The following is a 27,498-nucleotide window of genomic DNA, read 5'->3' as shown; positions in this document are numbered from 1 at the left end:
CCAGCAATCTGTATTTTTAATTGCCCTCCAGATGATTCTGGTGTACACTAAACCTGCAAAACTACTGATCCTGCCAAACACTGGTAAGACTGGCAAAAAACCACTCGTAATACTGGCAAAGGTTCATGCAATCAGGTGGACACTAATGATGACAGTAGGGAAAGGTTATTATGAGGAGGAGCAGAATCCAGATTACAGAAGATTTGAGGAATATGCTTTAAAAAGAGAAATGGAGACAGCACATATATACTCTTCTTCCAATATAGCCTGAAGAAGACAGACTTGAAGTAAAGATGATTAAAAAAATTATTAACACTTTCCCAGGCAGCTGCCAAAGATGGCGGAGGGGCAGGTGAGGAAGCTGGAGATTTTTTAGCCAAAGTCACATTGTCAGGAAGTCTGGCTTTAGATTCTGTATCCTTCTGCCTTCAACAATCACAAGTATATAACAAGCACTGGGTCCTGGTGCTCAGTGGCCGAGGCCATCTCCTGGGCTGCCTGGCAGCCACTGTAGCCAAACAGGTGCTCTGGGCTGCAAGGTTGTAGTTGTGCACTATGAGGGCATCAACATTTCTGGCAATTTCTACAGAAACAAGTTGAAGTACTTGGCCTTCCTCTGCAAGCAGATGAACACCAACCCATCCCGTGGCCCCTACCGCTTCCAAGCACCCAGCCGTATCTTTTGGTGGACAGCTCGAGGCATGCTGCCCCACAAGACCAAGTGAGGCCAGGCTGCCCTGGACCGCCTCAAGGTGTTTGATGGGATCCCACCACCCTATTAAAATAAAAAGCAAATGGTGGTTCCAGCTGCCCTCAAGGTGGTACGCCTGAAGCCTACACGAAAGTTTGCTTACCTGGGGCGCCTGGCTCACAAGGTTGGCTGGAAGTACCAGGCAGTAACAGCTACCCTGGAGGAGAATAGGAAGGAGAAGGCCAAGATCCATTACTGGAAGAAGAAGCAGCTTATGAGGTTATGGAAACAGGCCAAAAAGAATGTGGAGAAGAAAACTGACAAATACACAGAGTTCCTCAAGACCCATGGACTCCTCGTCTGAGCCCAATAAAATTGACTGTTTATTCCTCAAAAAAAAAAAAAAAAAATTATTAACAGAATAAAGTCCTCCAGAAGACAGAAAACGATTCAGAGCCCAAGCAGAGGAACTGGCCTTGGGAGGTATGGCAGGTACCAGTGGTTGCCTTCCCAGTCCACTCTCTTTCCAGGATAACAGAATCCCAATTTACCTCTTTTCTAAGAGGGCTGGAAGAATCTTGACTAGTCTAAGCCAATCACAGGACTTTATGTCTTTTGCCACTGATTGGTTTAGAAATGGGTTATATGAGGTACATTCAGCTAGTGAAGTCTCCTAAGAGGCTTTTGGGAAAGTTTTAAGTTTTTCACTCTAAAAAAAGACATAAAAGAGATGCTATAGCCTGAATTTTTGGGCTCCCCACCTCACAAAATTCACAGGTTAAAGCCCTAATCCCCATTGTGATGGTATTTGAAGGTGAGACCTTTGGGAAGTAATCAGAGTTACATTAGATCACGAGGGTGGAGCCCCCATAATAGTATTAATGTTCTTACAAAATGACAAAGAGACAAAGTTCTCTCTCTGCCATGTGAGGCAACAACAAAAAGGTGGTTGTCCTCAAACCAGAAAGAGGCCCTTACCATGAATCTTTAGGCAACTTGGACTTCCCAGACTCCATTAACTGTGCAAAACAGTCTAAGCCACCCAGTCTATACAGTATTTTACTATAACAGCCCAAACTGCTGCTGTACAAGACAAGAGATACCTTCCTTTCTTACAATCTTGGATACTCAGAATTGAGGATATAAATCTTGGAGCTCAAGGTGCCTGACATCTCCAGACCTGGAGGGGACAAGCCTGAGGACAAAAGCTAACAGGATGTTACAATGAAAAGACCCAAAGATCCTGAGAGCCTAATGACTGCAGTTAGCTGCTACATGAACCAACCATCAAACCATCTTTCTTCCAAAGTTCTAGTTATATGAGATCATAAAAGTTACTTATTATTTTCAGTTTCAGCTGGGTCTTCCTTTACTTGCCAGCTGAAAGCATTTTGATACAGAAAGGTATTTTCACTGAGAGGAGTGTCAATGAAATTAACTTTGCCTCTTGGAGACATGGGAATTTGAGAGAGTTTCAGACTAAAGTTTCATTTATTAAACAAATGAAGCTTATATAGATCTATTTTATAAAGAGACTGCCTTACCAGCTCTTTTCTGCTTTAAAATATGTAGTATTTCTAATGATAACAAAAGTCATGAAGATGATGGTGATAAGCTTATGCTTATTAAAGTATTTTTTAAAGCAAAGGCATTTTATCCTTGTACTGCTTACCTTCTGCATTTCATTTGACTTCAACAGTGAAATCATGGCAACACTTTCTACTTTCTGTTTATTACAATTTTTGTGTCTTAATTTTTCAAATTTTCTTGGTATATAACACTGTACCACAATGTAGTTTACAGAGGGAACCCTTAATTTGAAAGAACAACATTCCGAAAGCCAAACAATGTATAAAAAGATTTCTATTTTTATTTCCATACATTTTCTAATCTGTTCAAGAAAAGAAAACATTTCAACCAGATCTGTGGAATGATACCTTTGATTCCTTTATCAAGGGGTAGAAAGTCAACACTGTAGCCAGGTAGATAAACACCAGAGAAAGTACCATTTGAACACAAATAACAAGAAGCAGTAGAAACGTATGACTACCCAGGCAGTCCCCAAATGGTGAAAAACACAATTGGAAACTAAATTTTTTTTTTTTTAAATTTTTTTTAATTTTTATTTATTTATGATAGTCACACAGAGAGAGAGAGAGAGAGGCAGAGACACAGGCAGAGGGAGAAGCAGGCTCCATGCACCGAGAGCCCGATGTGGGATTCGATCCCGGGTCTCCAGGATCACGCCCTGGGCCAAAGGCAGGCGCCAAACCGCTGCGCCACCCAGGGATCCCTGGAAACTAAATTTTAAGACAGTTTTTGAAGCCCAAAACATTTTTCCTATAGAAACAATATTACTATGAGTCACTCACTGCGTTGCTGCGCCAGTCCACAAAACCCTTATAAAACCATATGCATAAAACTATTGTTTGAACTACACCCAGGCAGAATAATACTTTTTCCTTTGGAAAATACATCATTTTCTCCCTCCACCCTCTTCCGAGTCCCAGGAGAGTAGGCCTAGCCATGGACTCTGTTCACCTCTCCAATCTCATCGTTACTCTCTACATTGCACACTCTCTGGGTCAGCCACACTGCCCTCTTCAACCTGCAGAAATGCTGCTGTCGTGCCCTCCCTGACCTCTTCTAGATCACCTCTCTCAGCCTTCATGTCTCAACTTAAATGATACTTCCTCAAGAAGACAGTTCCTTATCCCCACACTGAGTCACAGGTTGCTGCTAGACTCTCGCACTCCAGTACTTCTTCCACTGTATCGTAATCACTTTGTTTATCCTCCTGTATATCCTCCTGTAAATCTCTGTATTTGGGGCATCTTACTTGACACTATTTAGCCCTAGAATATAGATGAGTAGCTGTCATTTTGAAGATGTTTAACACATATTTGTTTGTACGAATGAGTTTACCTAATGAGGTACTTCATTTTTAACCTGGCCCACAGAATATTTACCTTTATCTATACCCATTACCAAGAGATTAAGCAGTTTTCCAAAAATTTCTCTACTCCTGAATTCATACCTACACATTGTTCATAGAAAGGAGGCTATCTATCCAATTTCTTCCACATGGATAGTTTATAAAGTAACTTAAATGGAGTGTTAAAATTCTAGCAAACATAAGTATATATTCTAATATTACCTTTATCTCTTTCTTACAGGTAATGTCATTCATTCGTTTTGGTTTTATTAACTATTTAAATTCAATTTAATTATCAGTGTATTATTAGTTTCAGAGGTTGAATTCAGTGATTCATCAGTTGCATACAACAGCCAGTGCGTGCTTATTACATCAAGTATCCTCCTTAATCCCCATCAACCAGTTACCACATCCTCCCACTCACCTCCCCTCTAGCAACTCTCAGTTTGTTTCCTATAGTTAAGAGTCTCTTATAGTTTGCTTCCCTTTCTGTTTTTTTCTTATATTATTTTGCCTTACCATCCTCTATGGTCATCTGCTTTGTTTCTTAAATTCTACAGATGAGTGAAATCATACAGTATTTGTATTTCTCGGACTTATTTATGTCCATCGACAAATGAATGGATAAAGAAGATGTGGCATATATTATACAATGGAATATTACTGGGGCATCAAAAAGAATGAAATCTGGCCATTTGCAATGATGTGGATGGAACCAGAGGGTATTATGCCAAGGTAATGTCATTCATTCTTAAGTTTTTACTGCAATCGATGAAATGCTAATTCCCAAATTTGTATCTCTAGACCTAATTTCTCTCTTATATTAAAAATCCAAATTTCCAGGTGTCTATAATTTTATATCTGAATGTAAGGACTTCACTCCAACATTTTTCTCTTGTGTTCCCCATTTCAGATAATGACATTACCACCTGGAAACTCAAACCTGACACTCAAATTCTCTTACTCTTGTTACTTAAAGATTGGTCCATGAACCAATAATGCTTGTTGTTTATCACCTGGAATCTTTTAGAAACACAAGACTGTGCCCCACTCTGGACCTGCTGAATTAGAATCTACCTTTTAACAAAATCCCCAGGCAATTCATATACACGTTAAAATCTGAGAAACACTGATCTATAATTCCTTTTCTCCTTACTCTCACAAATCAAGTCCACCAAGTCTACACAGAAAAATGTCTCATATATATTCCCTCCCGTCTATTTTTGTTACTGGCCTGATTTAAGCCATCACCTCTTGCCTGGAACATTGCAATGACCTTTTAGTTGATCTCATTTTTCTAATCCATTGGTTCTCATCCAGAAGTTCATAAGAGATACTCTTCTATACATACGCTATGAATTTGAGATAGGCCATATGGTTGGCAGAACAGAACTGTACATAATATAAAACCTGTCTTACCTATGTTGCAATCAAAATCTAGGGACACTTAGAAAAATGTCATATGGGAAAGCATCTAAAAGTAAAAGTAAAAACACTGAGAACCACTCCTCTTGAGTCTCCTCAGAACAATTTTTCCCCATACTGACCTGTTTTCTTTCCAAAATACAAATATGATCACATCATATTCCTCTCTAAAGTCTTTCAGTGGCTTCTGAACACGTCATGGACTTCCACATTTCCATCTTTCTGTTCATGCTTTCCTTTTTTTTTCTCCTTTTGGCAAAAATCTTGCTCATCTTCTGAAGTCCTGTTCAAGAATCATCTCACTGGAAAAAAAAAAAAAAAGTCATCTTATCTTGCCAATTTTCTTGGTAAATAACTGCTTCCCCCTTCCCCTGCACCCCACCATATGTTCATCATGTGATCATGGCTGCCTATCTTCCCTGCCAGACAAGGACTTCCCTGAAGGCATTCTGTATCTCAGTCACTGACAGATGGTAAATACTCAAAAAATGTAAAATCAGTCAATTACCATTTATATCTGACATCATCAAAGCTATAGAACTTATCACTGATAATGTGAATGCATTTATAAACTACAAAATACTAAGTACCATATATCTATAAGACGGAATCATTTCGAAAATAAAACAAAAAAGGAAAAGAACTTTTAAGCTAGATATACCCAAACATAGTAAAAGTTTAAATATGCTTGGAGAGCATATTTAAATATGCTTAATTCCCATTCACAAAAATGCAGCTAACCCTTATGAGCCCACAATCTGGGTAGGTCTACCTTGTTTCCTGATAGTTAAACCAGATAACTGGACAAAAAGAAGAGTTTAGCCTTTGGTAAAGAGAGGAGGAGATAAGTCTGCCAGCTGACTTTTTAAATTATATATTTTATCATAAAGATTAAAAAGTTATCTTTATGTAATAAAGAAAATTTTCTGTTATTTAAAATTGTTAAAAATTTATTTTCTGCATATTACTTCTCAAATGTGGTTACATCACACTAAACATACCATTTTGTATTCAGTTACAAAATTCTACCATAAATTACACTCATAATTACACTTTCAGTGACCTCATTACTTTATCACCTTGACATACCTTTAGTTCATTAAAACATTCATCAAATCTCAGTAACTTAGTTCAACATTTATTGAACAGCTATGTGTCAGGCCCTGAGACAGCTGACCACCCCTAACCTCAAGAACCCCTACTCAAGTGGCAGGGGTTGACGCATTTACCTGGCACTGCACTGTAGTGCTGAACGCAAATCAAGGGTGGCTCACTAGCAGTGATAATTAGGGTGGGATGCCTCTCCCATCTGAGTGCTGCTCCCAAAGGATGAGAAGTCAACAGGACTTGGTCAGGGGGAAGATGGGAGAAATGTAATATGGACAAGGCAAAAGAATCTGAAATCACACATGTTCAGAGAAAGGCAGTGGCTAAGAGCATAGCACAAGAAACAAGTAAGCATGAATGGCTTCCACTTCATCAAAATCTCACCAGACCTGGGAGTTATTTTAACTTCTAGTACTTGCAAGAGAATAGAAGGGGTAACTCAAAGTGGATTTAAAATGTATTTCTTTGATTTCCTGTGATGATGAACATATTCCTACATTTTTATTACTAATTATATTACATATCTGTTAAAATTCTCTGTCCACTTATGTACTAAGTCTTGACATTGTTTTCCTCATTAAGTTTAAGAGAACTCTTCAAGCATTATAGATATTAACCCTTAATCACACCTGATAGGAGCACTTTTCCCAGTCTATTATTTTCTTCATTGTGAATAAGTCTTAAATGTCATATATTCACGCTGACCTATCAATTCTTTGGTGAGTTTTTCACTGCTCCAATACTAAGTTACTATACTGAGTTACTGAGCTATCACAAACCTGATAAATATTACATTCTATTTTCTTTTTTTTTTAAAGATTTATTTGAGAGAGAAAGAGAGAGAGCAAGCATGTGCAAGCTCCAGGGGGAGGGGCAAAGGGAGAAGGAGAGAGAGAGAGACTCCCCACTAAGCACAGAGCCCCATGTCTGGCTGGATCTCATGACCCTAAGATCATAACCTGAGCCTAAATTAAGAGTCAGACACTTAACAAACTGAGCCACCCAGGTGTCCCTACCTTCTATTTTCTACTGAGTTTTCTAAAATGTGATTTTAAAAATATTTAGCTCTTGATATCAGCTAGACTTGACAAAGACATGATATACACAACACTGACATATAGCCATTAATCTCCCTCTTCCTACCCTGCTTCCATTTCCTTTGCCAAAATATAGCTAGAGAATTCTTTTTTATGTCTTCATTCCTTTTAATTCAAATTCTCTTACCTAACAATGCTACAAATAGAACAGCAGGAGCAGGTGTCCTATTGCACTATCTTTAGAGATGGCCCTGAGACATCCACACCCTCTATGAAAGAATTAAGAATTAATATTTTAAGGTACATATAAGGACACAAAATACTTAAAGGATGCATTTTATGCAACACAATAAAAATCAGCACTAATTCTGAAGTAATCCTGGCAACATTTCTCTTCTAAGTCCCCCAAACTAGAAACAATCTGTGTTTTCTTTGAGGGCTTGACATGCCATAGCCTTTTGACTTCATGTTATGATAGTCAGTTTTCAAGTTAGAAAGGGGGACTTAGTCAAGTGGTTTTCAGTTGAGCATGTCTGACTCCCATGGAAGCTTGGAAACTGGAGGGGAGATGGCACATTTTATTTTATTTTTTAAATCCAAAAAAATTTTTATTGGTGTTCAATTTGCCAACACACAGAATAACACCCAGTGCTCATCCCATCAAGTGCCCCCCTCAGTGCCCGTCACCCATTCACCCCCCCCCCCCCGCCCTCCTCCCTTTCCACCACCCTTAGTTCGTTTCCCAGAATTAGGAGTCTTTATGTTCTGTCTCCCTTTCTGAGAGACGGCACATTTTAGATGTTACCATAAGGGAGCATACCTTCCTATCAGTGAGGATCCTAAGTATTTCACTTCATAGAAGGCAATCTTGTACAACAAAAATCGATCTCACCCCAAGTGCCAATGGCCACTTTACGTTAGCTTACAGGGCAATATGACTTGCTTCCAATATCTAATGAAGGCAAATCTCCTGACTTCTCAAGTGGCAGGTTGTTCTATCCAACCTGCCATAGGTATATGTTTCACAGTGATAGGGCCTGCCCCAGGAAAGACTGTGAAGTGTACCTGGCTGGACTGGATGTCCTCCTTACTCCTCCTAAGAGGACTCTCGTTTTACTGGCCATTCTGGCCTGGATTCATTCAAGTAACATCCCCACAAGTTTCTGGGCTATGGCTACACTCTTCTCACTCTGATCCACCAAACCTGTTTCCTGCAAGTTTTCAGCAAATAACTTGATAAACATATCACACTAAGATACTAATCTCATATAATACAATATACTCTTCTTCCCCAGGATAGCTGTATCAAAGGCTTAATCCAAAGATACCACTTCTTACCATCTCTTTTATTACCACCCTGGTCTAAGCTACTCTACCCTCTTTCTCCTGGATCACCATAGCAGTTTCTCAGTGAGTCTTCCTGCTTCAATCTTGTAACACATAGTCACTTCTCAATAGTGATCTGACCTAAGTGAGCTCCTATCATTTCCAAGCCCAGAATCCTCTGATAGCTTCCTAGTTCACTCAGAATAAAAGCCAAATATCTCCAATGGCCAGCAAGGCCATACATGGAAGGAGGAAAGCTGGAGGAAGAGTGTATCAGAGAGAAATAACAGGAGTCTGTTTTGGACATGTTAAATATGAGATGCTTATGAGACATTCCAGTGGAGCTGCAAGGAAGGCACTATCCTTAGATCCTCAGAAGAGAGCTTTAGGTTAGATAAATGGTTTTTCACCCAAGGTGATTCTGTCCTCCAGGAGACACTCGGCAATGTGTAACACATTTTTGGTTGCCACTTCTGGGACAGAGGAGGTTCTACTGGCATCTAGTAGGTAGAGACCAGAGATGCTGCTGAAAATCCTACAGTGCACAAGACAGCCCCCCTGACAAACACTGACCCTGCCTAAGATGTCGCTGAGAAGATTTATGCTAGAGAAATAAATATGGGAGACATACTCAAACAGATCAAATTTTAAACCAGAAGTGCAAGGTAAGGAAAATATGAGGAGCTCCTCTTTCAGCAGGCACAGATAAAAGTGGAGGAACCAAAACAGAATACAGGAAAGGGTCAGCCAGAATGGGAAAAGGCAACCCAGGAAAGGGTGGAGGGCCAAAGACCAAGAGAAGAGTGTTCTTGAAAGGGGGCTCAACAGTAGTCCACTTCACAGAAAACAGCCAAGATGGTAAGTGACACCGGTTGGGGATAAGGTGTTTGGAAGAATGGAGGAGGTGGGCCACAGGAGTAAGACCACAGAGGCAGGTGGGAAGGCTGCTGGGCAAATGTGAGGCTGCCACGGACATCACTCAAATGTAACCAACAGGCAGGTAATTGAGCTCCTCCAGTCCTCCAGCTTTGTCAGATTAGGAGAGGGCAAAGGAATCAGGGAATTTGCAGGGGAACAATTTGAACTGAGGCAGCTGGGTTGGACAAGGAAGAACTGATGCCAAAGGGAATTCATGAAGGGGGGGGGGGTGATGGACTGAAGGTTTTGATGAATCATAAACATGTTTCCATATCAAATATACTCATCTACCATGCTCTCAATTGTCCCATATTCAAATACCCTATTTCTTGATATCATTAAAGTAAATGGGATTTTTACCTTAGTCAGAAAGACCTCTTTACTATAGGAACACTGCTAACAATCCTATTTACTTTGCCACACCAGGACCAAACAGCATTTGTGGAAAAGACCATGTAATCATGAAAGATAGGCTAAATAACCCTGTCACGGGTTAAAATGCAGGCTTTTTCATTTGCTAATGATGCATCATTAAATGACTTACTTTAACCTCTCTCTGATTCTAACTCTCTTCACTCAACAGACTGTGGTAGGCATAGCAGGCACACAATGCCCTTCAAGGACATCCACATCCTAATCCCTGCAATCTGTGAATTGGTTATGTTATATGGCAATGAGGAATTAAGGCTCCTGATCAACTGACCTTAAAAGAAGGAGAGTATCCTGGAATAAACACCCAGGTGGACCCACAGGAACCACCAGGGATCTTAGAGGGAAAAGAAAGAAACGTTAAGAGTCAGAACCAAAAAGACTGCCTGAGAGACTTGACCCCCCACTGCTGGCTTTGTAGATGGAAGGAGGGCCACCAGTCACATGTTGTGGGCAGCCTCTAGAAGCTGGAAAAGACAAGAAGGAGGTCTGCCCTAAGACCTCCAGAAATGAATGCAATCCTGCGGACACTCAGTAATACCCGTTTAGGGCTTCTGATCCCCAGAACTATAGAATAATAAATCTGTGTTTAAGTCATTAAGTTTTTCTCAATTTATTACAGAACAATAGGAAACTAACACATAGGTAAATGAATCAATTTCAGAATCTGTGTAGAGTAACTAGGAAAAATAAATATGCATAAGTACTAAACAGAATGCCTAGGATACATACAGGAAACATTTAAATAGCTGCTATTAGGATTATTAGTGCTAATACTATCACAGCACCAAAACCAATGGTAGTCAAGAGAAAGAACCCTGACTCGGTTCTAGAACTTACTCAACTCTGTGACCTAAGACATCTTGGTTAACCTTAGTTACCCTATAGGGCCCGTTTCTTTCACTTATAAAACAAAATGAGGTGGCCTAGAATACACGACTCCTAAAATTTCTTCCAGCTCTAAAATTTTATGATTCAAAAACCTAATTCCTTAATGACATTCTACTCATTGCTAATTAACAGATTCAGAAAATCCTATTAAATAAAAACAGTAAGCCAAGCAGTTTTCATTTAATGTTTCAACATTTTCAATATTTTATATTGCTGAGTTACAGCCTTATAAAGTTGAGTCATGGCATAAAAATCACAGAGCTGCAAGTGAAAATATCTAAGTCATGCTGCTACTATTTAAAGGCCTCACAGTCAAACTACAATAATATCTTCTCAAGTAGCTCAAAGTATATTCCCACACATTACCTCATTTATTCTTTTTTTAATAGCTTTATTGAGACATAATTCATATACTATGCAATTAACTCTTTCACAGTAGACGATTCACTGGTTGGTATATTCGTGGAGTCATAAAACCATCACCTCAGGGAATCTCTGGATGGCTCAGTGGTTTAGCACCTGCCTTCAGTCCAGGGCGTGATCCTGGAGTCCTGGGATTGAGTCTCACATCAGGCTCCCTGCATGGAGCCTGCTTCTCCCTCTGCCTCTTTCCCTCTCTGTGTGTGTGTGTGTGTGTGTCTTTCACGAATAAATAAATAAAATCTTAAAAAAAAAATCACAAGCAATTTTTTCAAGCATTTTTTAAAATTTTCATTTATTTATTTATTCATGAGAGAGAGAGAGAGAGAGAGAGAGAGAGAGAGGCAGAGACACAGGCAGAGGGAGAAGCAGGCTCCATGAAGGGTGCCTGACGTGGGACTTGATCCCGGGTCTCCAGGACCACGACCTGGGCCCAAGGCAGTGCTAAACCGCTGAGCCACCCGGGCTGCCCCGCAAACAATTTTTTAGACCATTTTAATCATTCTAAAATGAAACTCTATGCGTTAGCAGTCACTCCGCATCTCCCTTCTCCAACCCCTTCTAGTCTCTGACCTACTTTCTGTCCCTATGATTGCCCTATTCTGGACACTTTGTAAAATGGAATCATACAACATTGGGCAATTTGTGTGTCCAACTCCTAAGCATGTTTTAAGATTTGTCCACTTTGTAGTGTTAGTACTTTATTCCTTTTTCATGATGAGAAATATTCCATTGGATTGTATGAATAATATACATGTTTTGCTTATCCACTCATCAGCTGATGGACATTTGGGTTGTTTCCATGTCTTAACTATCTGGAATAATGCTGCTATGAACATTAGTATATAAATGTTTACATGGATATGTGTTTTGAGATCTCTGGGGTATGGCCCTAGGAGTGGAATTGCTAGGTAACACATGGTAACTCTATTTTTTAATCTTTTAGAGAACTGCTAAGCTGTTTTCTGAAGTGGCTGCCTCCGTTTTTCCCATCAGCAATGTATGTTTGTTCTAATTTTACCACATTCTTACCAACACTTGTTATTACCTTTCATTATAATCAAACAGTTGGTATGAAGGGCTATCTTTTGAGATTTGGACTTGTATACCCCTATGAGTAATGATGCTGAGCATATTTTCATGAGTTTATTTACAGTTTATAACTCTTCTTTGGAGAAATGTCTATTCAGGTCCTCTGCCCATTTTTTAATCGTGTTGTTCTTTTTATTACTGAGTTGTAAGAGTTCTTTATAAATTCTGGATACAAGTCCATCATCAGATAACTGATTTGCATATATGTATTTTCTTCTACTCTCTATACCTCATCCAATCTTAGTGCAGTTACTTACACTCAATAAACAAAGTCTGTGTTGCTATCCTCATTTTACCAGTAGAATTAGCATTTTACACAATTAAACAGACTTGTCAACTGGCAGACTCAAAAAAAAAACTTATAGTTATGCTCCTATTTTTATTAATTTAAAGAAGCCATATATTCATGGCAACACTGTGATAGCACACCCAGGGAGGTGCTTCATTCTACCATGATACTGCCTGTATCAATAACCAGACAGTATTATTTCCACAATTATATCAAAGATGATTCATCCATTCATTCAAAAAATAGTTATTAAGTGTTATGTGGCAGGTGTTGTGCTCAGGATGCATCAGTGAACATGACCAAATCCTTCATTAACCTTAGAATTTGGCAGTGTTATACAAAATCCCTAGTGCTAAATCAATTTCTTAATGGCAAACAGTCCAAATAAAGAAATTTATCTTAGTGCTTAAAAATCTACCCTTAACTCAGAAGAAACACTGCAGATTTTAATGCAAGGGATACCCTATTTTTCTTTTAAAAAAAAAATAAAAAAATAAAAAAAATAAAAAAAATCCGAAGCATCAAACTTATTTTGTGGCCCAGGATAATCTTGTTTTGAGTATTGACTTTACTAGGCCATCATTTGGCTCTTATAAATTCTTTTTATAATGCAGCAATGTTTACTTTAATGACATCTGTCAAAATGAAACCAGAATAAATGAGGAAAATACTCATATTTTTACCTTTAACCAGAAAGCCTGAAGGCTCAAAGTCTATATTATAGTCAGTTCCTAACCCATGTGAATAAAAATGTTGTCATAGCTCCATTAAACATAAAAACAAAAATACAGAGTTACAAATCCAACCACCTGAAAAGGTAGTTCTAACCTTGTCTATGAAAGTATCCTTAATGCAAAGCAGAGGGACTGAATAATCCCCTGGAGACTGAAGGCCATGCACTAAATGGCCCACACAATCTACATCTCTTGGCCTTACGTTTTGTTCCTTAAAGGGTTCACACAAATGTTACATTCCAAACTATCATACACCTATTTTCCTATTTACAAAAAAGTTGGCATTTTTAATTAGTCAATAAAAGAATTTGTCAACATCTCATGGTTCATAATTAGAGCTGCATTCATTTTTTGCTGTGCAAATTCAGTAAATTTAATAACAGCCAGAGTAAAACTAACATTTGGGATGATATGCCATGCCTGCCTCACAGTTTTCAGTGTCCTCAACAGACCACTTTGTACACGGAGTCTGTGCATCCCACCACCCAGCCAGCGAGGAGCCAGCGGCTGAGGCGGCACAGGCTGAGCGTGGATGGTGTGACCTGAGCTGATCCGGGAAGGGAGGTGGCAGCACACATCAGTGCTGGGCTCTTGCACGCTGTGGGCTGAGAGGCGTGGGGTTCACGGGAGGTGTCAGGGGTTGCTTCAGGGAGTGAGAACAGGGCTCAGTGGGCAGAACACAGCGCTGCCAGCTCCCCTCGACCCTACTTCCGCCCCTACTTCTCACACTGTGGCCTCCAGGGGAGTTTTCTGAAGACTACAATCAGACTCTGACGAAAAGGTCTGTAAACCTAAATCTAGAGAAGTCTTGGCTAGGCAGACAGCAGTATGCATCACATCTGAAAGACCAATGACGACAAAAATGGGAGAATGAATAATGAAGCTGGTGAGGAGCAGAGTCAAAAACAGGAAAGGGTGCGGCAGAAACCAAGGGTCGGGGTCAGACCTTTATCCACTGGAAATAATGCCTATTGTGGACTGGGTGTGTCTGCTTAAAAGAGCAGCAGTGGGATCCTTCACCCAGAAGCATTCAATTGCTGAAATCTTCAACTCCAATACGCTACTTATGGGCTACATTCTCATACCCTTCTAGCTCTTTAAATTCCTTTCCTACCATTGCCAATCAAAACTCCACAGAACAGCCAACGTGAGCCTTCGGCACAGAACCTTCAGTAAAGTAAAACAGATCACATCACTTCTCTGATTCAAACCTTCCAATGGCTTTCCTATGACACTTGAATGAAATCCCAGATCCCACTTGCAGGCCTAAGGTATCATGGCCCTCAGGAATTCCACTCTCCTCCTCACTCACGCTCCCCAGTTACCTGGCCACTCCTCATGCAAGCTCTGGGCCAGGGCTCTTTCCTGCCATTTGCACACTCTGGGATGCTCTTCCAATTGCTGTGCCTTCCAAGTCTCCACTCAAAGGTCATCTCCTCCAAGAGCCTTTTCTTGTTCATATCACCTAAAATAGCATCTGCATCACTCTCTACCCTCTTACCCTTCATTTTTCTTCTTAACATTTTTGTGTGTGTAAATATATATATATATATATACACACACACACACATATATATATATACACACACACATATGTATATCTGTTTATTATCTACCTCCCCTCTAGAAATAAGCTCTAGCAGGGCAGGAACTTTGTTTTGATGACTGTTTTGATCTAAGGAGCCACTCCACAGAGAATAGTGTCTGGAAGATAAATGATCAACATTTATTCAATGAATAAATGAATAAATCATACCTAATCTTAACATGTTTAAGATTCCAGGTTTTCCCCATGCCCTCTCTATTCTTTTCCTGATCCATCAACCAAACTCTAGGCTTCACTTCCTGCCCTCTATACACCTAGGATCTGATCATCCAGCTTTGCCTACTCCCTTGCCTAAAGTGAACTTTCTTGCTGGCTTGTCCTTCCTCTAAACCAGTCTGAGAACCTACTTCTCCACTCCCACACCCAGACTAGAGATCACTGCTTTCAAAGCCCCAACCAAGGGGACTGGAGCCTCTCCAAGTACATGGCCTCCCATCTCCAGTAGGCTCTTGATCACTACATCAGGCTCTTTGTGGGCTCTCCCAAATCCCACAGAATCAATTCCAAACTTCATCACTTTCTTTAAGCTTCCTCTTCTCCCCTCCACTTAGCAAATGATATCACCTCCACTCCAACAACCACTCTCTTACCTCCTTCCTGAGAGGGAGGGAGGAAGGATGCCCCTCTTCCTCCTCAAAGCTCACCTCCAACCAGGCTCCAAAACTCAAGCCACCTCTCTTCCTAAGGGATCTGATGCCATCATTTATCCACCTTCCTCTCTCAAATCTTCCACTTCTTTCTGACTCCCTCCCCCCCAACAAAATGCTTAAAGCTCTCCCATTATAAAACAAATGAACAAACAAATCTCATCTACTCCCCCAGGTATGATGGCTCTCTTTCCTGCCACTGTCCTACTTGTGTCTTCCCCTTTGCAGCCTGTGTCTTGAAAAGAGGCTTTAAGTTCATTATTTCTACCACTCCCACCAACACTCCCAATTCACTACTCAACCTTTGCAATCTGGATTTTGTGCAAACATAACTCTCCAAAATATAGATGACTTCTTACCTGAAAATTCATTCCGAATTTATAAGACCTGTCAATTTAATATTGACATTCTCAATTTTAAAATGCTTATCTCAGGGATCCCTGGGTGGCTCAGGGGTTTAGCGCCTGCCTTTGGCCCAGGGCATGATCCTGGAGTCCTGGAATCAAGTCCCACATCAGGCTCCCTGCATGGAGCCTGCTTCTCCCTCTGCCTGTGTCTCTGCCTCTCTCTCCCTCTCTCTCTGTGTCTCTCATGAATAAATGGATAAAATCTTTAAAAAAAAAATGCTTATCTCTTGGCTTCAGTAACATTACTCTTTCTTGGTGTCCTCCTCTTTTGGACTTTTCTTCACAGGTTGCTTTGCTACTGACTGTGATCTGAGAAGAACCCCCTGCATGTGGTGTAGCAGTTAAAAGCCTGGGCTGTCTAGCTTGGACTGCCATAACAAAATACCACAAGTGGGTGGCTTAAAGAACAAAATTATTTTTCTCAGTCTGGAGGCTGGAAGTCCCAAGATCAAGATGCCTATATAGTCTGGTTCTGGTGAAAACCTTCCTCCTGAGTTACAGACAGCTGCCTTCTCACTGTATCCTCATAAGGCAGAGACCTCTGGGGTCTCTTCCTCTTCTTATAAGGACACCAGTTCTATAGGACCTATTGGATCACCCTTATGACCTCATTTAACTTCAATCACCTCCCTAAAAGCCTTATCTCCAAATATAGTCACATCAAGGATTAAGGTTTCAACATATAAATTTGGGGGGGGGGATCCCTGGGTGGCTCAGCGGTTTAGCGCCTACCTTCATTCAGTCCAGGGCCTGATCCTGGAGTCCTGGGATCGAATCCCGCATCAGGCTCCCTGCATGGAGCCTGCTTCTCCCTCTGCCTGTGTCTCTGCCTCTGTGTGTGTGTGTGTGTGTGTGTGTGTGTATCTCTCATGAATAAATAAATAAAATATTTTTTTAAAATAAATAAATAAATAAATAAATAGGGAGGGGGGAGAGGAATGCAATTCAGTCCATAGCAGTCAACAGCAATACACATGTGGTAAAACCAAATGTTATATAACAATAATTGTACAAGTATAAGAACTCTTCAGCAACAAAGAAAATATTCACATGAAAATATCAAGATACAAAATTTCTATAACAATATGTAAATACGCATATGAAATAAAACGGAAATCACGAGTGATGTGCAAATAAAAGAGTTTCCTTATTTCTAAACTCTGTTAGATTATTTGAAAGACAAACAGGAAGAACATATAAGAGAATATTATTTCCTTCTTCTTTCACAGGAAGAATATATAAGAATATATAAGAATATCTTCCTTCATTCTTTCACAGGAAGAATATATAAGAGAAAAGCTTCAAGTGAAAAAAAATCACTAAGAACAACTCCAAATCTAATCTTCCATGTTTGTTTCCTGTTTTCCTTACTGCCCTCTGTATAGGCTAAACTGCAGTAACAAGACCAGGAATGTGGCAGCACAAACAAAAGAGGAGTTCACTTCTCTCTTATGTAGCCCAGACAAGTGGTCCCAGGAAGGTGGGCAGTTCTCTGCAGTCCAGAGACTGAGACTCCTTCCCTCCTATCCTGCCACTCCCCTGGGGCACTGCCCTTGCCTGTACAATGGAAGCTGGCTCACCCACACCTCATCCACAGGGCAGGGCAAAAAGAATATAACAGCATTATTTAAATACAAATGTGTTTTAGAAGGTGTACTCCTCACTTCTATCCACTAGCCAAAACTTAGATATGCGGTCTCATCTGGCTACAAGGAGCCTAAGAAATAAGAGCTAGATGCCAGTAAAATATCAGAGGTGGGAGTGCCTCCTTCCCACTCAAACATTCCTCTCCTTTTCTAAAGGGATAACCTGAAGTCCCATCCAGTTACTGGATTCAGCTCAAAGTCTAAGATCTCTGGGTGATACACAACCTCTCCAAAAGATACCAATGTGTCTCTGTCCCAGTCAGGTGACCTACAAACTACTAGATAAGTAATGCTGCTCTCTATCCCCAGCATTACAGCCAATACACAATGGAATACAAATAAGATTAATGTAATTAAGTCTTCCATTTTGAAAAGAATGGCAAATACTATTCTTACCAATGATGGAGTACTACTACATAGGAATGGCAAAGAATCCTCCACTCTACCAGGAAAGAAAATTCCTTGGTTAAAATTTAGTTCTGGGGAGGGAGCAACACTCACCTTTGTGGGACTCTATGGGAATTTGGAGTCTTCTTTGGCACCCTCCTCCACCCTGTCCTGCTCTCTCATAATCTCCCTGAGAGCCTTGCCTGGACCTGGGGTTCTCATTCCAGGGTCTGCTCTGGGGCCATCTCAGCTTTACTGGTTCTATCTAGTCCTCCACTCCTCAGGAAAAAAAAAAAAAAAAGAAAGAAAGAAAGCAAAGCAAAGCAAAGCAAAGAAAAAAAGTACAAGGGGACGGACTCTCATGTCCCTTTGTCTACTGGAGTCTGGAAGATACTTTCTTCCATTATCCTTTCTGGCAAACCATGAAGTGAACATGGGACAGTACATGCTCCAAAGAGGCAGGAACGAGCTAACAGCTTATTTCCTGGGGGGTACATGTTTGGGGGGGTCAAAGGTTGCTTTGGTTGGTTGTCAAACAACGTCAAACCATCACAGGTTTTGGCAAGCTAAACTTGTGGCATCTTTATCAACACAATTCTCTCAAAAATCTCCACAGATCTCTTTGTCTTCAGTCAGTGCCCCCAGAAAGTAACCACAACTAAAGGTTTAGTCTGGTGGTAGATACTAAGCTTGTCAATTCTGTCCTGTTATTATGACTTGACCTCTGAGGCAGATTCATTCCTCTCTCCCTTGAATTAAGGTTAGCTAAATTGAGAGCATCTCGTTCACACGGCAGGATGATAATACCACCACCACACCCCTTCACGTCCGGTCAAGCTATGTGACTTAAAATGTTCTTCCTGCCTGAGTGACTTCAGGCTCAGCCACTTGATTAGCTTCAGCCAATAAAATGTGAACAAAAGTAACATATGCTACTTCCAAGCAGCTGGTTCTGCTATGTCTCCTTTCCCTCTGAAACAGAACAGTGATGTCCCCAAAAAGCCTCTTCCTTTGGCTCAGAGTGACAGAGGATGGTGGAACAGAGCCATAGACATGTCATGAGTAAGAAATAAACTTTTGTTGTTGTTGTTGTAGGAAACTAAAACCTTCTATTTGTAACTGGAGGTTTACCTAACTAACTGACTGGTTCAAATAGGGAAGATAAATCTTTTTTTTTTTTTTTTTTTTTTTAGAGGGAAGATAAATCTTAACATGATCCTTGCCTCACCTGGCTTCCACTTTTCTCTGGCCAAGAAAATCTGACAAAGGTTCCTGAAAATGAATATAACCTCTTGCTGTTTGGGAAAAAGAAAATAACTTTTCCAAGCCCGCAATACCCCCATACTACTGTCCTTTCAGTCAGTGCAGTAAGAGCATAGGCCATGGGCAACTCTAATTGCAAACTAGCCAACTGTTCTCTTACTTGACACCCTCTTTCAGCTCCTTGCTAAAGCAGCTAGCCAACTCGTGTGAGCAGGCTCACATTAGCAGTCTTTCTAACCACCTGGAGGTACAAACTGGACACACACATGGATGCCTTTCCAAGTTATCAGAAATGACAGCTCCATCAAGAGTTGTACCATTAGCATAAAAGTGGGTCACCACTTTTCCAGCTTACAACATGGTGTCTACTCTCTGCTGACCACCTACTCAGCCAGTGTCATGTATTTAAGCTATTAATTAGTGCAACACCACACTTCAGGTACCAATTTTGGCATTAAATTGAGTATGGGTACAGATGCTGTGATTAAATGATGACAAATACGGTGTCTCAAACAAGAAAGTTTATTCTCTTCCTGGAAATAGTCCAGAGACAGGCCAGTGCTTAGGGGAGGGTGAGTAGTAGTTGGTTCTGTTCCACAAGGTCATCCAGGACCTAAGCTGACAAGGGACGGCTCTGCCATCCTCATCACAGGATGTCTACCTCTGGGTTCAAGGCAGTTGTTGCTGTCTTCTAGTCAGTAGGAAGGCGAGGGTGGCATAGGGAGAGGAACAGGACAAGCACCTCATCTTTAAGAAGATAACCCAGAAGTTGCACATACCACTTTTGCTCACATTTAATTAGTCCAAACCTAATCTAATGTAGACATTTCCTATAGTCAGGGGAAGTTGGAAGCTACAGTCTCTAAGAGAGGTTCAGATACTAACAGAGAAAAGGATATCCTAAATACCGGGGAAGAATGAATAGTCTGCCATATCTCACACAACATATTCACCAGAGTCATCAGAGAATTTTTTTAGAAGTATATTTCAGATTTCAGCTTACAACCTCCACTGGCTTCCTCTTTCACTAAAGCAAAAGAACCAAAGGCCTCACAGGGCCTACAACCCCCATGCAATCTGCTCTCTCCATTACCTCTCTCTCTTCATTTCCTAATACTCTTCCCTTAAAATAAACACTAAATATATTAAAGATCTAAACTTGAAATGTAAAACTATGAAGCTAATGAAATAAAAAGTAGGATGACCTATTTGTGACCTTGGAATATTTTAAATAAAATATTTAAGATCTCAAAAGTATAAAAAATATAGGAACATCCTGGTGGAACTGAAAGAATTGACTCCATCAAAATTAAGGACTTGTTATTCAACAAAAAGCATTATAAAGTTAACAAGCAGACAGAAGATTGGAAAAATGTTTGCAACTTCTAAAAAAAAAAAGCAGCTAATATCCAGTGTATGCCAAGAATTCTTGAAGATAACAAGAAGACAGGAAATGCAATTAAAAATTTGGTAAGAGACAGCAGCAGACAATTTACAGAGAGTAAAGTTGTCAGATTAAATACAGAATGCCCCATTAAGTTTGAATTAAAGATAAGCAATAAAAAAATTTAGTATTAAGTATATCCCAACTAATGTGAGGGTATATACTTATACTAAAAACATATTTGTTGTTTATCTAATATTCAAATTTAACAAATTGTCCTGTATTTTTATTTGCTAAATCTGACAACTGAAGGTGAAATCTACATGGTTAACAAGTGAAGGAAGAGAAATTCAGCTCCACTGGTAATTAAAGTGTAAAATAAAACTATGAGATACCATTTTATACCCATTATATTAGTAGATAACTCTTGTTTTTTCCATCTTACTACAGAAGATGATTTAACTTAGAATTCTTTTTTTGATCATATCACTAGGCAATAACAACTCAACTATTCACTGAATATGCACAGAGAAAAACCACATTTCAAATCCATTATTTCATACACATAAGTAATAGCATATACATAATCCCAATAACAATATTCAGGCATTGAAGACATCTTTTTTCCTAGAAATTTTAAGTACTTATTTAGCATTAATCTACAAAATTTAAATGTTGAGGATAAAAATGTTTGAGTATCATTTAGTAATTAAACAATAGCTCTTCATAAGCAATATATTAATTTTAGTACTGGGTTGAGATTAGCTCTTAAGATTAACTATCATAGCAGGTCAGAAATATGGACTGTAAATAAATACAAGAATCAGGCTTCACATTTTCAAAGAGCTTTCATGCAAAAAATGCTTTAATCCAAATCATAAATGTAGTTTTATTACTAGATAATACTGGTCTGGAAGGCAGAGAGGTCTGGCACAAGCTGTAGGTTAAAGAAGGAAACAAGGGCTGCATATAAACATGACAATACTCATTATCTATTCTTTTTTTAAGTATTATCACCTCATTTCATATGTAAATACAGTACACAGGTTATCTTAAATAAAACTTCAATACAACAAAGAAAGTATACCAAAAATTCATTTGCCTTCTCTAAGTTCTAATATAAAAAATGCCTTGAGTTTATTTTAGCATCTCAAAGAAAAATATTTTTAAAACTAAAATACTACTGTGAGATCAATTTAGAAAAATATCTTTTTGTCAGAGTTTCAGTAAACAGTCATAAATAGCCTTTATTTCATTCTGAATAAAAATATTATAAAATAAAAATTAAACCAAAATACTTTATAAAAATGGTTCTATGATATAATTGTGGTAAGATGATTCACAGGTAAAATAATTCAGCCTACCTTATGTAAAAGACATATAATCATTAACCTTCTAAAATGTCGATAAGAATTGTTAGCTAACTTTCAAAAAGTCATCACTTCTAGATGTATCTCTAACAACAGCAAAAACAACAAAGTTTTAGATCTATAATTCAGCATCCATCAAGTCGACTTTTGGCAGGCATATGATACGACACACTCCCACAAGAGAGAAATATAGACATAAAAGTAACAGCTTTCACCATAGTGTTTAAAACATTAAAGTATTTCCATAAATAACGTATTACCTTCTTAACTATATATAAAAATAATCCTTGAAGCAGGCTGGGTCCCAAATAACATACAATCCTGTGACTGGTGGATAGAAAACAAATGATATTCACTGCATTCATTTCTTTTTTTAAAAAGTTTCAGAAGAAAAGCAAAACCAGAAGTGTGTATCAGCACAATGCTAACATAAATGTTTGACATAAATGTCAATGGAAAATAAAAGTACCTATTCTCCAACTTCAAGAAAGGAAAAGATTATTCTTTGGCTCTATTCCAAGCTGGGAACAAGTAACCACGGAACGGGTTTTAAATATGCCCCAATCTATCAATCCTTAAACTCTAGCCAACATTTCCAGTTCAGTACTCAGCTGAGGAAGTCAGCGGATCAGCAACTGCCTTGCTTCCATACCCTTGCTCCTCAATGCCAGCCAGTCCCTAAACTCCAAGCTTAAAGTTGGCCAATCCCTAAATTGTCTCACTGAAAATAAGCCAATCCTAAAACTCCATGCTTCTTCAAAACCCTATCCAAAAAAAAAAAAAAAAAAAAAAAAACCTATCCAAGTACATCTCTGCCTGTTTGGAGGATTATATTCTACAAGCATCACTCTCCCTTGCTTAGCAAGTATGAAATCCAGCTCTGTTTTAATAACATAACAGTGGTCTCTCCCCTCAATAATACTATAAATATTGTGGTTTCTTGGATATAGCATTTTCCCTCATGGAGGTAAGAAAAATACTTTGTTATGCCAATTCAGTTGTACGGAAAGTTGAAAATCTTCACCTTTTAAATATAATCCTCAATGCCCAATACACAAATGCACTAACAATGGTCTTTTCCCTCCCCTTCTCAATCCCACAATATAATTCTATCAATTGCCCACAGCGGAGGTTATTATATGAAACATTAAAATTTCCAATTACAGACCCGTAAGTAGAGACCTGGTGTTTGCCAGAAGGTGGTAGGTGGGGGATAGGTAAAAATATGTGAAGGGGAATGGAAGGTACAGGCTTCTGGGTGTGGAATGAGTAAGACCCCAGGATGAAAGGTACAGCATGAGGAATATAGTCAAGATATTGTAATAGCTTGTATGGTTACACTTGCTGTGAGCACAGCACAAGGTATAGAGTTAAGGAATCACTATGTTTGTATATCTGAAACTAATTTTAACATTCTGTGTCACCTACACTTCATTAAAACAATCTGATTTTAAAAATGGGCAGAGGAACTCAATAAACATTTTTCCAAAGACGACATACAGATGGCCAACAGGAACATGAAAAAGTGCCTGGTATCACTAATCATTAGAGAAATGCAAACCAAAACCACAATGAGAAAGCACCTCACACCTGTTAGAATGGCCATCATCAAAAAGACAAGAGGTAACAAATGTTGGAAAGGCTATGAAGAAAAGGGAATCCTGGTGCACTATTGCTACCCATGTAAACTGATGCAGTCACTATAGAAAATAGTATGGAGATCCCTCAAAAAATAAAAATAAAACGACCATATGCCCCAGCAATCCCACTTCTGGGTATTAAAATTTTTCTTCCAATTACTGAAACTCACATCAAGAATTGAATATCATCAAATAATCTTCAAGCAAAATGATAACTCATCAAATATTTGAGTGGATATTCTTTTAGAAAGAGAAACAGCCTCAAATGTAACATAAAAGATGGCAACGGCTAAAGAGAATAAGATGGTTTCTAATTTAAAAATTAGAATGAATAGAAGTCCTATCCCAAATATAAATCCCTCTAACAGAATGGCAAAGTAAATCATGCCAAGGGGTTGCTGCGCCCAAATACACTCAAATACAGCTGACAGCCATCTCTTCACCCTGCTTTTGGACTTCGTGTGCTCAAAAATTAATTTTGCATAGCAAGTAGCACTACCTTATGCTTTATCAAAACTCAATGAAGTTTCCACTCAAGTCCAATCACAGAAGGATTACAAATACTGAATTACCGATCAATTCAAGTGATAACATGAACATCTGACTACATGTTGTAGTACTCATATTGTACAAACCAGAATGTCACCCCCAAATATGCCATTTTGACATTTTGATTATTTTGAATCAAAGAGACTTAAGAAACAGCAGGTGCAAGGACACTCTGACTCTCCTTTTTTTCATCTTGAAAATAAAAGATAAAACTCCCACGTGAAAGGTATCCTCCCTTGTACCAGGAGCAAGGAAGACATTCTTATCACCAGAGATGGGGAACTGGGAGCTGAGAAACCTGTACAAAGAAATCTTACTAAATTAATCCTTATCTCCCTAGTTACATCTTCACCATTTACGACCCCTAGCCCAAACTCCTCTGGGTCTTGTCAATTCTTCACAAATTTATTATTTCTTTGTCTAAAATGTATAAAAGCTACCTATTCTGATTACTTCTTTGGGTCTTCACTGAAGGCTCCCATGTACAAGTAAAATTTTAATAAAATTTGTCTGTTTTTCTACGGCTGATCTGTCGTGTATCAGCTTAATACTTAGGCCCAGACTAAGACCCAAAGACAAAGGAGAATTTTTCTTCCCTCACAGTGTCAAGAGACCTACTTATTTAGGTTAAGCATGGATTTGGTAAATTTATCCAGAAATTGTCAAATTTATTTATTAGAGAATATCTGGGGAGGCAGCATAGGTCAGTGGAAATAGTCAAAACTACATTATGAATTGGGTGACCTTAAGTAAGTTCCCAGTTTTCAACAGGACAGTCAGGAAGATCAAATATGGTAACTATAGTAACTAGTAACTTTAAAAACATCTTAAGCATCAAAACTTCTGAGTCCTAGATTTGCTTTTGTCTCTTGCTATAATATATATGGCAAACTATTTGATCTAAGTCTGTTTCCTCATCTGGCAAATAGTGAGGGTAATGCAGGCCCTACACATTTCATGAGGTGTTCATGAAAATCACATATAAAAATTAACATGACAGGATTTCTGAAATATATAAGCAACCACGTATAGAGATAGTTAATTCAATACATGAAGGCGATTCATACCAGCAAACCTATTACAACCCAGGATTGTATAATGCCCAAATTAAATTAGTTTTACTAAGAAAAGAAATTCATAGCTAAATACAAACCAGAAACACTAGACATATTGGCAGGCAAAAAAAAGTCAACATTGTAGCTAATAGCTACAAAAATTATTTTCCTTACAATAAATGGACCACATTACCTCAGCTCTCCAACAAACTAAAAGTTCAATGCAATCTTTTGTTTAAGTCAGCTGTTTGCTACTTACAACTACCACCTCAATCTCTAAAGCGTCAAATAAAAGCAAACAAAAAAAATTAAGGAAGAAAGGAAAATAGTTACATATTACAGGGTTTCTCAACATCAGCAGTACTGGCATTTTGAACTGGATAATTTCCTTTTTGAATTGGATAATTTTTTTATTGTTTGGGTTGCCCTGTGCCTTGTAGGATATTTAAGAGCAGTCCTGGCCTCCACCAACTACATGACAGGTGCAATGCCCTCACACATAGTTGTGACAATGAAAAATGTCTCTAGACATTTGCCAAATGTCCTCAGAATGAGGTAGGGAGGAACAGAATCATCCCCAGTGGAAATCCACTGAGCTAAATCCATAGCTCCATATATTCCATATATTCCAGTATTTATCTCATTTATCCAGAATGCAGCTTCAAACTAGCACTTTTGCAGTGTAAGAACCAAAGAAAAGAATGCTATCTCTAGGACAGTAATATCTTAAGAATTATAGTTGTGGTAGGGAATTATGGTTAAATTATTCCTTATATCAACATGCCATTTTTGCTTAATCCTCTCTGAGAATTTTCTTCTTGCATGTTCTTTTGGGATGACAACTTGGCTAATCTGTCACTAAAGCTTAGACTCCACTCATGCTTACTAATTAGTAGTCATTACTGTTTATGTGGGGAAAAGAAATCAAACCTCAAGATCTTAATTTCTAAGTAGCTATGTATCAAATGAATCAAATATAAGTGACACTTAACTGTTTACATTATTTAAATATATTCAGTTACAATGCTAAGCAGAAGTATACAAATATTCAGCTATTACTGCAAATGCACAGTGTCTATATGTGGTATATACATATATATACACACATACACACAAAATATATATACATATTTATACACATACAGACACATATATGAGTTGAAGGTAATATGCAAAAATTAAAAAAAATACACGAAATTTAAATATTAAAAAATATTTAGTGCCCACTACATGTCATCACTGGGCTAGACACATAATTTTCTACAAGAAACAATTTCTATATACTTACATTTTTGTACTCTTAACTAATAGTTTCTAAATTCACTCGTGTAAATAGAGATTCTTAAAAGAATTTGGATACATTCTCTAGGATGGTCAGTGGGGATCCTGTCTTCAAATAGGAAGACTTATTATTATGCCTGCCCTGTTGGGAGCTATCTAGCACAATTAAATCATGATCAACCTGCCCTCACTAAGCCTAAACTTAAAAAATGACAAAGCCTGAGCAATCAGCAGCTCCTTCAAGATACTTTATATCACATATGCATATCTGATATTCCTGGGAAAGCTAGCTGCAATTGTGGTATAAAGAAATACTAATCATTTCAACCCCATTAAATTTAGAGTTAGCCACAGTAGTAGATTTAAAGTTTTGTTGAACTGCAAAATGAGATGGCACATTTCTACATTTATATTTGTGGAGGGTTCCCATTTAGAGTGATGGTGGAGTTGGTTATTCATATCAACTCTCCCAAAGCTAAAAAAGCTAAACAAAATATAATTTATAAAATATATATAATTTATATATCGCAAGAAAAAAACGCTGAAATTAATCACAAAATCTAAAATGGTGTAATTTTACATAATCTTTTAATGGTTCAAACTTGAAATACTCACGTTAGGAAGTAATAAAATTGTGACAAATGTATTGATGTTAGGGTATATCCTTCAAAAGATCTACAGAAATAAGACACACGCTTTTGTGCATATTGCTCTAGTTTCTACGTTCTACAATGCTCCAAATATGAGATGTAATCTATAATTCCATCTATAACATATACCACCAGATCACCTTTCTATGACCAAAAAAAAAAAAAAAAAATATATATATATATATATATATATATATATATATATATATATCAAAGTTTAGGAGATGATCAGCAGAGAAACTGAAACTTACTCTGATGTGTGGAACTTTGGCATGACATACTTAAGTCAGTGGAAACCTGCCTAAATACCTCACACAGC

The 27,498-nt window shown here is 38.5% G+C and overlaps 1 protein-coding gene and 1 pseudogene across 14 annotated transcripts in view; one reads left to right on the top strand and one right to left on the bottom strand.

The window, feature by feature from the left end:
- Positions 1-27,498, bottom strand: part of ZNF438 (zinc finger protein 438) — a 402,501-nt gene that overhangs the window by 139,355 nt on the left and 235,648 nt on the right. For 10 of the 14 annotated variants that reach the window (XM_038529901.1, XM_038529900.1, XM_038529908.1 and 7 more), the window contains exon 2: positions 5,174-5,353. The gene's annotated coding sequence lies outside the window, so the exon portion shown is untranslated. Of the gene's footprint in view, positions 1-854; positions 909-5,173; positions 5,354-6,280; positions 6,424-7,301; positions 7,326-27,498 lie in introns of those variants that run through there. The other 4 variants (XM_038529903.1, XM_038529906.1, XM_038529899.1 and 1 more) reach the window with 3 other exon arrangements.
- On the top strand, positions 338-1,224 carry LOC100682729 (annotated as a pseudogene).

This window comes from Canis lupus, chromosome 2 (assembly GCF_011100685.1).
Source record: "Canis lupus familiaris isolate Mischka breed German Shepherd chromosome 2, alternate assembly UU_Cfam_GSD_1.0, whole genome shotgun sequence".
Lineage (NCBI taxonomy): Eukaryota > Metazoa > Chordata > Mammalia > Carnivora > Canidae > Canis > Canis lupus.
Note: the sequence above shows the minus strand (reverse complement) of the source record. Positions and strands in the feature narration are given on the sequence as shown.